Here is a 13,354-nt window from a genome sequence, read left to right as displayed (position 1 = left end):
ACAATGTTTATCCTCAATGTTTTTATTTAAGCAAGCCTGAGAACACCATCCCCTTGGCATATGCACCAGCTGCTAAAAGAAAATTATTTATTTGGATCTGGTTTTAGATTTGTACGCATCTGTTATTTTCTAAGTTGTTTTTTTAGAATTGCCTTCTTACCTGTATTATTATTTTAACTGTGAGCTTGTGTCTAGCAATTTCCATAAACTTTACTTTTCTGTGGGAGAACTGGGACCCTGGGATGCCTTTCAGTTTTTATCAGTGAATAGAAGCAAACCATTGCTGAATCAGAGACCTCAGAGATCTCAGCTCTGAGCATGATTAGGTCCATAGAAGAAAAAAGTTTTCGGGTTCAATCATCAATTTTGCCTTCTAGGAAAGAGTCTGAATCATAGATTCTGCTGCTTCCCATGTTCCAGCTGTCCTACTTTGATGGGCGGGCTAAGGTAAGTCTTCACTTTAAAAGGATGCTCCATTTAAGTAAATGGCTCACTCTTATTACCAGTCTTTGTAATTATTTCTGTGGTACAGCTCTAATGGTTTTATTAAGCTGTGTTATGCTTTAATGTTTATTCTGACTGATGAATGAATTACAGAATAGTGACACTGCTGTTGTACTAGAGAAGAAATGCTTAAGACAGTCCCACTGTAGTTCATAGGAGAAGCATTTTCTCAACAGAGTGCTTTTATAGCTAGGTGTTTGTTGCTAAAAATACAGGCTGTTTTTCTCAGTAATTTAAAAAAGTGAAGTTTCTCCTGTGGTTAGACATAAATTGTATACCCAGAACAGTGCATATAATGACATTAGTCGTCTGTATAGGTAGGACCTGCCCAAGTTGCACGGAGGACCAAGGCAACACTACATGGATATTTATCATCTTCATGTCCAATCCCACTCTCCTATCTGGAAGACAACTTCTTCTGTTACTGGCGATGAAAGATGCTTAGTGCCAGCACAAAGAAATCAAAATACATTCTAGAAACAGTTAAGGACAAAGTAATAGAGACAGGACTCCGCTGTAGAAATCCATATACCCCAGCTATGCTAATAGAGGACCAGTTACCAGAATAATTATGTGGTGTGCATATACCCCCTTCCCTTGAACAGCATGTGAAACCATGACTTGCCCGTCTTCTTTCAAACTGAGACAGGAGCCACAACATTATTAATCTCAGTGGGAAGATAGCTTCAGGTTTTGAAAGCTAATACGAAAAGTGAACAATATCAAATTTGTTATGTATTATATTGTTGAGATGTAAAATACAAAGGCAGGACAAGGCATGCCAGTGGATGAGTGATGCTATATTTTAAAGAAAGCTTAGAAGATCTTCCAATTACTAGTTAACTGTGTCAGTAAATAAGATAGAGTCTCAGTGGATTAAGTCCCAGAAATAAATAGGAAAAATGCAGTACTAGGACTGCATCACCAGTCTAGCTAACAAGGCGGGGAGATCAGAGAGTCTGCAGGGCAGGAAACACAATCATAACTGACTTTAATAACTCAAATGTAGGTTGGGTAAATGTCACGGGGCGGGGGGGATGCTGTATCTAACTGTTTAGAAACTGTCCGTGACCACTAGTTGGGAAGCCAGAAGAGGAAGAGCAATCCCTGGTTTGGTCCTAATCAGTGTCATAATATTATTGACAAAGAACCATGCTGTAGCAGTAACTGTAGCATCCTTGGATTCAACACTCTTGTAGCACCAAGAAAAAGAAAATCAGTAGTATTCTGCTTTCCTTTCAAAAGAGAGGAGCAATATAAAACAAGACACACTTTTCATTAAAAGGGGCCTAAAAGGAACATCTAAAAGAGTTCAGTCTTCACGGGTGGCATGGAGCCTGTTTAAAGCTGCTGTTCTGGAGGCAGAACCAATGCACCAGAAAAAGAGAATTCCTAAAAGGAAAACTGAGTAAAAAGCATGGTAAGGGATATCACTAGATGAAGAAGGTTTCCTTCCACAAGCAGAAGTTGTATCCAAATTAGGAAAAGAAGGGACTATAACCTCTGATGGGTTAAATACAAAATCGTAATAAGCAGCCAGAAGGAGGTTTTAGGGTCAGCTTGCAAAAGATACAAAAAATAACAGCAAGTTTTTCCTGGAACCAGTCAGGGAGCCTGCCAGAGTTTGACTGCTCTGTAAGGCAAATAGATTGGTTAAGGTGCAGCAGAAACACCTGGAGAAGATACAGCCATACAAGAAAAAGCTAAATGGATTTTTGCATTTGTGAATGGGATGGATGAGCTTGGGTAAACTCCAATACTGGGAAGCTTCTTTAAGGGGAGTAATTGGGAAAACGTGACTCAGATCAAAGTGTAGGTATAAAAGATGAAGGAATACGTTAACAAAATGAGCAGTAGCCAACTGCTGAGACCAGATGGTGTTCAACCAAGAGTTTTCAGGCAGCTCAGAGATTAATTAGTTCAGGTACTAACTGCTGTCTCTAACTTCTCACTTAAAACTACCTCAGCATCAGCGGGGTCTGGAAAGTTGCTCATGTGACATCAGATTTTTGAAAGGATTTCAGAGAAGATTTTGGCCGCTGTAGACCCGGAAGCCTGACGTCCTCACTAGACAAGTAAGTAGAAACTATGCTAAAGAACAGAAAAGACTTAGTGGGTACATGGAGAAGATGACACATTAGGGGAAGGCATTATGATTTTTGTAAAGCACATTAGTGTCTCACAAATCTATCAGCTTTCTTTGAAGAAGTCAACAAGCTCATGGACCAGGGAAGATTCAATTAGCGGTCTATGATGATTTCCAAAAGCACTCAGTAAGATTCCTCCCCAAAGGAAGTAAAAAAATAGGCTGCTAATGGATATGAAACATGGACAAATAACTGATAGAAATGGAGGTGAATAGTGATTTATGAAACGTGCTGATGATACTAAGCTCTTCAGGGTAGGGCTAACTGAGAAAAACTGTGAATGACTTTACGTTACTAGTAGACCCAGTGACAAAATGGCAGGTGAAATTACAATCAGAGAAATATGAAAGGATAACATATGAGAAAAAAATCCTAACTTTACATATATACTGAGGAACTTTGAGTTGACTTTTACCACTGAGGTAAAAGGCCTTGGGGTTATGAGAGGTGGTTCTGCAAAAACATCAGCAGGTTGTCAGTGCAATCCTAAATACGACCTAGATGGAAGGAGCAATGTTATACATAGTGTGCTGCTCTAGAGGAAAATAATACATTGTATTGCGGAGAAGTCAGTGGTCAAAATGGGTGGATGCAAAGCAGTTTGTTATTCTTCAAACATCTAAGTTGGCTTTGTGAATTAAGGGGAAACAAGGTAGAAATGTTCATACTTCCCGTTTTAACTGGTGCAGACAGGCTTAGGACTATTGGAGACACATTGTATTGCGGAGAAGTCAGTGGTCAAAATGGGTGGATGCAAAGCAGTTTGTTATTCTTCAAACATCTAAGTTGGCTTTGTGAATTAAGGGGAAACAGGGTAGAAATGTTCATACTTCCCGTTTTAACTGGTGCAGACAGGCTTAGGACTATTGGAGTAAAGAAGTATCAATGAAAGTAGAACTTGGAAGGCTCAGAACAAACAAAAGGAGATAATGCTTCATACAGTCTATAGTGAAGCTAGAAGTCTTTGCTTCAGGATATTGTGGATACCAAAACTTTGCATGGGCTTAAAAAGCAACTGAAGAATCATCAAAGAGTCTTGATCTAGCTCAGCAAGTTCCTGACTTGCAAGTTGCTGGAGCTGGGAAGGTATTTTGGGGAAATGCAGAACGTGTTTGCCCTGTTCTTGCTGTCTTCCTACTCACATACTATCAACTGCTGTCAGAAACTGCTGGACTAGATGGAGCTTTCATCCGACACAGTATGATTATTTTAACATAGTGAGCCTGATAATATTGCCTCCCAACCCCAGATCATCCAACTGTTATAATCTCCCCAAACTATTTCATATCATTAAGTAATTGTGTAGGGTTTCTGCACCTCCTTTTTGTCTCTCCCTTAATTCCTTCACCATTTTGTGTACCTTAGTATTATTTTTAAGCCCACATGCATTTTTGGCACTGCCCACTATTTTGAAAAAAAAAATCTCATTAAAAGTCTTTAATGTGTTCTTCCCAGAAGCATTAAAAAAAAATTAATGCTTGTAGGTGTATTGCCTTTCTCACTTCCAGGGGAATGCAGGTTGTCAGTGCAATCCTAAATACGACCTAGATGGAAGGAGCAATGTTATACATAGTGTGCTGCTCTAGAGGAAAATAATACATTGTATTTGGAGAAGTCAGTGGTCAAAATGGGTGGATGCAAAGCAGTTTGTTATTCTTCAAACATCTAAGTTGGCTTTGTGAATTAAGGGGAAACAGGGTAGAAATGTTCATACTTCCCGTTTTAACTGGTGCAGACAGGCTTAGGACTATTGGAGTAAAGAAGTATCAATACAAATATGTAATTTATAATGATGATAGACCAGATAGGATTTGCGTCCTTCTGAGTTTCTTTTTCCTAGAAGAAAATATTTTCATGCAGTTCATATCGTTTTAAGTCTATTAATAATTGTACAAAGCCTTAACAGCAGAGATTGTAATGTATATATTAATAATGCATTTGCAGAGAAAAATATATTAATGCTTTCCTAAATGCTCAATTAAGCAATTACCTAATGCCACAAAGCATTAGTAATAGAGAGCAAGTATAACCTTAAATCATTTTACGAGATTGTAGATGTCTACGAGTTTTTCTAAGAAGTCTAAGAGAGAAGAGGATGTGGATGCAGGCCGAGAGGAGAAAAGCATCCAGCCCACTGTGACAAACAGCCTTGGGAGGTTGTCACAAGCTCTTTCTCTGTGGCTTAGCTGGCCAGGAGGCATACCTTGTCCACAAGACTGTGGACTGCCACTCCTGGGAATATTAAATATGATCACATCAACCTGAGCCAAAATGAAGACTTTTCTGGCTTCGTTCTTCCCCTTCTTTCTCCCTTGCCCCAGCCCTTCCTGGAAATGTCCATGTTAAAATGGAAACTGAATCAATCTAAAACATCAAGCAAAAGGAGCAAGTCTGTAGATTTGTTTAGCAAGCTTTCTTTTGAACTTAGGTAAATTTTGCTTTTTTTGTTCTAGAACATTACTAATTCCTATGCAGCTCCTTTAGCAGTTATCTTTAAAACCCAATAAAAATCACTGATACAATTTGTCATTTTTTCCTGAATTTTGTTTAGTCAAATTAGTAGATTTCTTCAGAGTAAAGTATAAGCACTTATCACTTGCTGGTTTAAATTCCAACACTGTGGTTTTGATAGCTCCTGTTTACTCAGCATATCTGCTGCAACCTTTGGCATATTTCTGAAGCAGGGACCTAAAAAAAGAGTTGTTTAATGGAAAGTATGTACACACCACAGATCACACTCTTTTTGTGCCATTCATTATCAGTTAAGCAAACTTTCAAGTCACCTTGTCTACCATTTTTTTTTAGATAAGCTACTCTGCAGATAAACTTAAATGATATACATTAGGATCATATGGCAATTCAGGTTAAAATGGACCTCAGGAGGTCTCTTCTCTAATCTCCTCCTCAAAGCAGGGTCAGCTCTGAGGTCAGACCAGGTTGCTCAAGATGTTATCCAGTCAGGGCTTGAAAATCTCCAAGGATGGAGTTTGCACAAGCTCCCTGGGCAACCTGCCCCACTGTTTGGGTGTTGTCACAGTAAAAAAGTTTTTCCTTCTATCTGGTCAGAACCTCTCGCGTTCCAACTGATGCCTGTTGTCTCTTCATCCTCCCATCATGGACTCCAGTGAGGAGCCTGGTTCCATCTTCTTGATGACCTCCTCACAGGTTCCGGGGGACTGCTATCAGATCTCCTATGAGAGATCTTCTCCAGGCTGGACAAGATTCCAGTTTCCTCAGTCTCTCTTCATGGGACATGTGCTTTAGCCGTCAACCATGTTGGTGGCCCCCTCCAGATGTCTAATTTAAAGTGCTAGGTAGAGGGGTATCATCAATCTACTGCCTATGATCCTGTTAATATCGCCCAGGATGCTTTTTGGCCTTCTTTGCTTCCAGGGCACGCTGCTGGCTCATGTGCACCTTGCTGTCTACCAAGACCCCAGGTCCTTCTCGGCAGAGCTGCTCCCCACCCAGTGATTCCCCAACCTGCGTTGTTGCCAGGGGTTCTTCCTTCCTCGGTCCAGGGCTTTCCATGTGTCCATGTGTCATAAGGTTTCTGTTATCCCATTCCTCCAGCCTGCGTAGGTCCTTCTGAGTGGTAGCCCTGCCCTCAAGTATGAGGACTGGTCCTCCCAACTTGGTGTCACCTGCAGGCTTGATGAGAGTGCACTCTGTCACCTTTTCCAGGTCATGGATAAAGATGTTAAACAGGACAGGTCACAGGATAGACTCCTGCAGTACTCCACTTTTTAGCAGCCTCCAAGAGAAGTACACCCCATTAACTACTCTCTGAGCTTGATCATCCAACTGGGTGTTTACCCATCACGTTGCCCACCCCTACAGATCATAACATCCTAACTTGGATACAAGAATATTTTTGGAGACATTGTTGAAAGCTTGATAAAGTCAAAGTAAATGGCATCTGCTGCTCTCCCCTCATCCACAAATCCAGCCATTTTATCATAGAAGGGAATCAAGTGGATCAGGCATGATTTACCCTTGGTAAATCCAGGCCTTTTGCCAGTCACCTTCTCCTTCAGGTGCCCAGAAATGTGCTCCAGGAGGTCATGTTCCACGATTTTCCCAGGGTCCAAAGTGAGGCTGTTCCACCTGTTTTCCCCAGGTTGAACTTTCAGCCTTTTTTGAAAATGTGTTTGGCATTTGCCCTTTTCCAGATGTTGGGGTCTTCCACCAATCTCTATGACCTTTCAATGATGACAGTGACCTTGCAAGGACATCAGCCAGTTCTCAGCACCACAGATGCAGCCTGTCAGATCCCATGGACTTGTACGGGTCAAGTTCTCTCAAGCAATCCCTTGACTTGACCTTCATCCATTGCTGTGTAAATTGCCCCATGCATACATTTAAATAAGATACATTAGTATTTTACAGCTAAGTCATCGGAAGCCTATGTTTGTTCACACCCATGCTCGGCCACACAAAAGCCAGCCAATTTGGGGTGCCAACTTAGCAAAGCAGAATTAGCGTCTTCACTGATTCAGCCCACTGTGAAGTGATAAAAAAGCACCATGCTGTTGAGAAAACCACCACTGTAATCATCACAGCAGCTTTGCTTGAGGTAAACCAGATACGCAGTGGTTAAAACAGTGAAAAGGAAGAGGCTAGCGAGACCATGTGTCGTGGTTTAACCCCAGCCAGCAACTAAACACCACACAGCTGCTCGCTCACTCCCACCGCTCCGGTGGGATGGGGGAGAGAATCGGGAGGGTGAAAGTGAGAAAACTCGTGGGTTGAGATAAAGACAGTTTAATAATTGCAATAAAACAAAGTAAAATAGTAGTAGTAGTGGTAGTGGTAGTAGTAGTAGTAATAATAATAATAATTAATAATAATAATAATAATAATAATAATAATAATAATAGAATATACAAAGCAAGTGAAGGACGATGCAATTGCTCACCACCCGCCGACCAATGCCCAGCCAGTCCCTGAGCAGCGATCGCTGCTTCCCGGGCCCCTCCCCCAGTTTATATACTGAGCATGATGTCATATGGTATGGAATATCCCAAAGGACAGTTTGGGTCAGCTGTCCTGGCTGTGCTCCCTCCCAGCTTCTTGTGCACCTGGCAGAGCATGGGAAGCTGAAAAGTCCTTGTCTCAGTATAAACACTACTTAGCAACAACTAAAACATCAGCGTGTTATCAACATTATTCTCATACTAAATCCAAAGCACAGCACTGTACCAGCTACTAGGAAGAAAATTAACTCTATCCCAGCCGAAACCAGGACACCATGATTGAAAGAAACCTCCTGTCCCTTCCTCTCTGCAGTCTCCAAGAACACCTCTGGTACCTGGGCTAGGTACGAGAGCCAGAGATCCATGGCAAAAAATACTTACTTAGTGTGAGCAGCAGAATGGCGACTTCCTATGAGTAAGGCTAAACTGCTGCAGATAGTAAATGGATAAAATAGAGAACTGCACTAAGGCTACAGCTGCCAGGCACAAAATCTGTCAGGCTGATGTAGGAGATGTAAAGCTGTTGTAGAAGGGGAAAGTGCTGATAAGCTCTGCTCCAGGGCTGAGAGGGCTTCTTTTCAGGTGGTGGTAAGATCTGGGAAACTGAGCAGATGTGCAAGTTGTTGATTGCTTTAGAGTATGCTTTCCCAAAAGTGTTTTTACCTAATATAAAGTCCTAAGTTAACTCTGTCCGGGCATAACATACGTAACTCATAACTGGGCAGCAGTGGTACAACTGCTGAGTTGTACAGGGCAGGTCCCAGAGAGCTGCCCTGATCAAAGTCTATGGCTTTGCTTTGGGAGGAGGGGAATTTTTGCTTACAGGAGACATTGAAGGGTGACCATTGACCTCCAACCAACCAAACATGCCCAAACATTTCTGTTTCTATTGCCATGTGTTGTATTTTCTCTGCTTTCTGTGAGCCCAAAGGAGTAATGAGGAGGAGAAAAGAGCTGATTTAGCATTGCCTGACAGACGCAAGAGCAATTACCAGAACCCATCAAGGCTTTTCTCAGCTGCGGAAAGTGTGAAGAGCATATTTTGACAGTGTGCCATAGGCAGACAGGGTCCTGCTTTGTGTTAAGTTGTGAATAAATAGGGCCTGGCCGTGTCAGGAGTTTATGCAGGGTTTTCAGGATCTGCTGAGGATCTGTCATTGAAGAGTTTCTTTTGCTTCTCTAAACTGCATAACAAATTAAATAAAGCGTGCTCTCTGCAGCACAGTTTTACTGTGCCATAATAGGAATCAGAGCAGGACAAAACAATTAAAAAGCTTGAAAAAGAACAGGCAAGATGGAGGCCGTGCGAGGGACAGATTGAAACAGTCCCATTTTCATACCACGGAGATGTGAGGCTGCTCGCTGGTGCCCAAAGGGGAAGGACGCAAGCTCTGAGAGCAAGGGGTTATCCAGGCTGCACTGGGCAGTTTTGACATGTCTCGCATACTGAGCATAAAAATCCCACAGCTGATCCCTTCTCTCCAGAAAATTTACCCCAGCAAATGTCTCCGTTCCCCTGCCCCGTGCCAAACCCAACAGCGCAGCGTGGTCTGGGACCCACCACACGTGATGTCTGTGTGCTTTTGTCTGCCATCATGTGGTCAGACGTGTAGCCCACGCATGACCAGAGCATCTTCTGAGCAGGTCCAAACCATCTCCTTGTTTGTTTCTTTCTTTCTTTTCCCCCGTTGTCAGGACCAGGTTTTTATTTGAGGAGTCCTCATCAAAAGCAGGCCACTCCAAGCCATTGTCACATCAGATTATTTTGGTTCAACAAATAATTGTGTATCTGGATAGATGTTACAACAAGGGCCAGTGGGTGCCCATGTCTTGCCCTAATAATACAGAGGCAGGAGGCAGGGGTGTGCATTTAGAGCTGGGGGGCTCAGCGGCGCTTTTAGGACCCTCCTTCAGAGGATGGACTCACCTGCCAGCCTCTCCACTGCAGTAAGACCACCAGCACTTCCTGCGTGTGGAAGACATCTTATCTTGACAGAAAAAATAAAGCTGCTCTTCCTAGAAATGTACAAATGTTAAATCACGCTCACTCACTAATATCACTGAAGTTGTGCCAGAGAACAAAAGAGACGCCCGGGCCAAGATAAATCAACGCTGAAAACAGAGAAGAGCATTACTTGCCAGCTAGGCTGGTGAGCCAGTTCAAAACCAAGTGCCCTGAGCCAATGCATGCCATTTCTACCCTTCCCACTGCTGCCAAATGACTTGCTTAAGATGTGGCATTTCAGGTTGAGAAATAGAAATAATGTGGTTTTGACATTGTAATAGATTTATAGAGAATTCTTCCTGCAAAAGCATGTAACCTGAAAACCCAGTTGCAGGATTGCCTGGAGGCATCTTTGGACCTTCTCCATGCTTTGGATGCTCCGTGTGTTGTGACATGTCTTTACTTTGACTTAAATTTGCATTGTCTATTCTTTCTATTTTTGTTTCCATTTTGTTTTTATTTCTGTTGCAAAAAAAGAAAAAAAGCATCTTTGGAATGCATGTTGGTTTCTGAACACTCCCTTTCTGCTGAAAGGTTTGTTCCTGAGAAACAGTGGCTAAAGCCTGAGAGCTACTGGCTGTTCAGGTGCTGTAAGGCAGAAGTATATATACATATATACCAGAGGTATAAATACAGCTCTGTAGCCAGGGCAAGAGGAAATACTGCCGGTCTAGTCTTTGCTTTCAAGAAGAATGTTGAATGAGAAAACATGGAAATAATTTGTGGGAAGGATGCTGTGTTTTAAAACACAATCAGAAACATGTTTTGTTATTTTTGCAATGTTTGTTATCAAAAAAGCTATCATTCACCTTGCTTGAATATTATTCTTCTTTTTAAGCCTTGCATAGTGACGTGTGTGATCTCCATGAGCTGACAGCTACGGGACGCTAGTTCTATAAGGAACATGGTGAATACTTAGGATGGACTGATGTACTCTGGGAACATGTGAGCGTGACAGAAGTTCACACTGCGGGAACCCCACCGAAACGTTGCCTTGCTTGCTTCTGCCTTGCAGATAGAAGAGGATGTCGCCGAGTCTCTTGTAATGTACCACAAAGGCTGCCCATTCCTGCCCTGCATTGCAGCACCAAGCCTGAGAGAGGGAACTTTTCCCTTTCCCCCAGCAGTGCTGCTGTATCATCCCCTTCTGCCGTTTCCCTGCCAGATCCCTTTTTGCCCATTATCCCTTCTATCCAAACTGCAATTTCCATCCCTCTGGTGGTGCCTGCAGCGCTCCCTTCCCTGGCAAGCTGAGCGGAGCCAGGACATTTCCTTCTCTAGGAAGCAACCCAAGGTTAACCCAAGCATTTTTATTTTTAGCTGAGACTTTAACTGGCCGGGAATCTGTGCACTGGGAATGCTAGCAGGAAGAGAGGTCTTTCCAAAACCTATGGGAAATATTAAGGTGGAAGAGAGATCGGTTGCTTGAATGCCCCTTTACAGACTTTTCTCTCTCCTCTGATTAGAGACCAGTGAGCCCTTTCTTATCCCTAAAGTTAGTTTTTATAAATAATTCCCTTTTTAGTTCTGGGGCAGCGTTCAAAAATTCCAGGAGAGCAGCCAATGCCACAGAACTAAGGCATGGCAGCATCGCTGCGGTGGTGGAGCTGCTACCGCAGCGTGACAGGCGCCGGAGCAGCTGAATGACACTGCGGTTCTTCCTCTGAAACTGGTTCCAATTCACTTGTCAGGAGGTTTTCTGGCACCGCTGAAAGCAAGGCAACAGACAGCAAGCTTTGTCAGTAGGACTCCGGGTTTGTCAGTCTGGCCTTTGGTGTTGTAATCCCTTATAAAGATTATAACTGCTTCAATTAGGGGTACGAACTTTTCTGTTTGCTTGGGGTTTTTTTTCACAGAGGCATCGTACCAGGAAAAGCCACAAATATTTTAGTATAAACATGCTCACATCATTATAGTTTATTTCCCTCCCCAAATGGAAGTGCACTTATATCACTATTAAATACTTACTGCTTTGAAGTTTACTAGTTTAAAAGCATTAGAAAGCAATGCATTAACAAGCGCGAGGACGAAGTGGCTTCAGAAGAAATGCAGCATTTGCATATTATCCTCATTTTCTGTTCGATAACGAATAAGAAGCACTAAGAACATTCATCACCGCTGTGGCCAAGCTCAGTCTTTAAGCTTTGGTAGTGAAAAGGTGTTTTCTGTGACATTTTTATTTTGGCTGAAAGGTTGGTGGGATGACTCTCCCAGAGCATTTGCTGGAGTATCTTCTCCCAGCGGTAACTGCACGTGCTCTGGTTATATTGACAAATGTTTCTACCATAGCCTGTAATGAAAAGCCCTTATAAAATTCATTGTAATTGTCCCCCCTGATTTTAGGAGATGTTTGATGGAGTCACGGATGATTGTGGGGCTCCTACTTATAGCGTGGGGTCTCCTCACCCTGCTGCAGACCTTGCTACGTGAAGGAGGGTGCATCCTACCTTAAACGTGCCTGTTTCTCTTGACTGCTGCAAAGGGAAGCGCAGAGCGTCAGGCTCAAATATCCACATCACTGTGGGAGGCCTAGAGGTTGGGTCAGATGAACCTCAGGGGAAATCAGCATCAAATTTCAGATAAACAACATCAGGCAAGCAGATACACAGACCTTGCCTTAAGCGAGGTTGAACAGTATTAAAAGACTAAAGTGGAAAAGAAAACGGGAAAAAAAAAGCTCATTTAATTAGGCATTACAGCCTCCAATGGACAGAAACAGGGATCTGCAGAACTGGAGATGAAAAAATGCGATGTTTCAGATGGCTCACGCATGAGCGTGGCTGTGAGTCACCAATTCGCAGCTTTTCTTCAGCAGCAGCAGCAAGCAGAGGTTTAAAAATTAATCTGAGTTCTTAGGGAGTAGCCTGTTTGCAAACCACATAGAAGAGCCATAGAATATGGCTATTTAAATCACGTTAGAGTTATAAATTTTGCTGATAATGAAATTGTATTCTCTGGTAATTATATTCATACTTATATTCTTCCAATCACTTACCCTGTGTTGGGGAGGGTAAGTGTTTTATTGCTTCTGATGAAAGATGTGAAGAGTAAGGTGGATAACTGTTGGAGAAAGTTAGCCAGACTAGGCCGCGGTGGGAAAATTCTGAGTCATGCTGAGAAGGGAGAAAAGAAAGTCATGCTGACCTTGCTCTGTGCAGATAAGCAACTTTGAGAAAGTACAGTATAAGGAAAACAGGATGGAACCCGGACCACGTAGCAGTAACCGAAAGTAGGAGGAATATGATAATGTAGTTTTTAGAGCTAAGCCAATGATTGTGAGACAAGTATGCATAAGGTAGAACTTAGTGTATAAATATGTGTAGGGTTTTACAATAAAGTTGAAGCTGGCCTTATCACTCACATTGAGTCGACTGCCTGCCTTCCCTCGCTCGTCGCAGATAACTATCTTGGAAAATGAGGTCTTTGGCTTTCTTTTAAATCAATATTGCTACTATTTAATTAGTGGTAAGAAAACAGAGCTCAGTTTACTTGCCCCAGCTGCCTTTACTTATCACTAGCAAAAAAGTGGGCTTTTAATACAGAAAAAAAGCTTCTAAAAAGTCTGCTGAAGATGTAATCTAATCCAACATAGGCACCCTTTGTCATTCTTATCTTTGGAAATGATATGGTTTGACATTCCTCATGGGTGGAGATGAAGGTGGGATGAAGAGGTTTTGGCCTAGAAGTCCTAGAAGTCTCAGGCCATGAGAGCTTCTCAGCAT

The 13,354-nt window shown here is 42.4% G+C and overlaps 1 long non-coding RNA gene across 1 annotated transcript; it reads left to right on the top strand.

Annotated features, from left to right (window-relative positions):
* Nucleotides 1–377: 377 nt before the first annotated feature.
* Nucleotides 378–12,992, top strand: LOC142081649 (uncharacterized). Its single transcript, XR_012673414.1, has 3 exons — nucleotides 378–447; nucleotides 2,472–2,579; nucleotides 10,471–12,992. It is a non-coding gene; the product is annotated as an uncharacterized LOC142081649 (long non-coding RNA).
* The last annotated feature ends 362 nt before the right edge of the window (nucleotides 12,993–13,354 follow it).

This window comes from Calonectris borealis, chromosome 4 (assembly GCF_964195595.1).
Source record: "Calonectris borealis chromosome 4, bCalBor7.hap1.2, whole genome shotgun sequence".
In the NCBI taxonomy this organism is placed as follows: Eukaryota; Metazoa; Chordata; class Aves; order Procellariiformes; family Procellariidae; genus Calonectris; species Calonectris borealis.
Note: the sequence above shows the minus strand (reverse complement) of the source record. Positions and strands in the feature narration are given on the sequence as shown.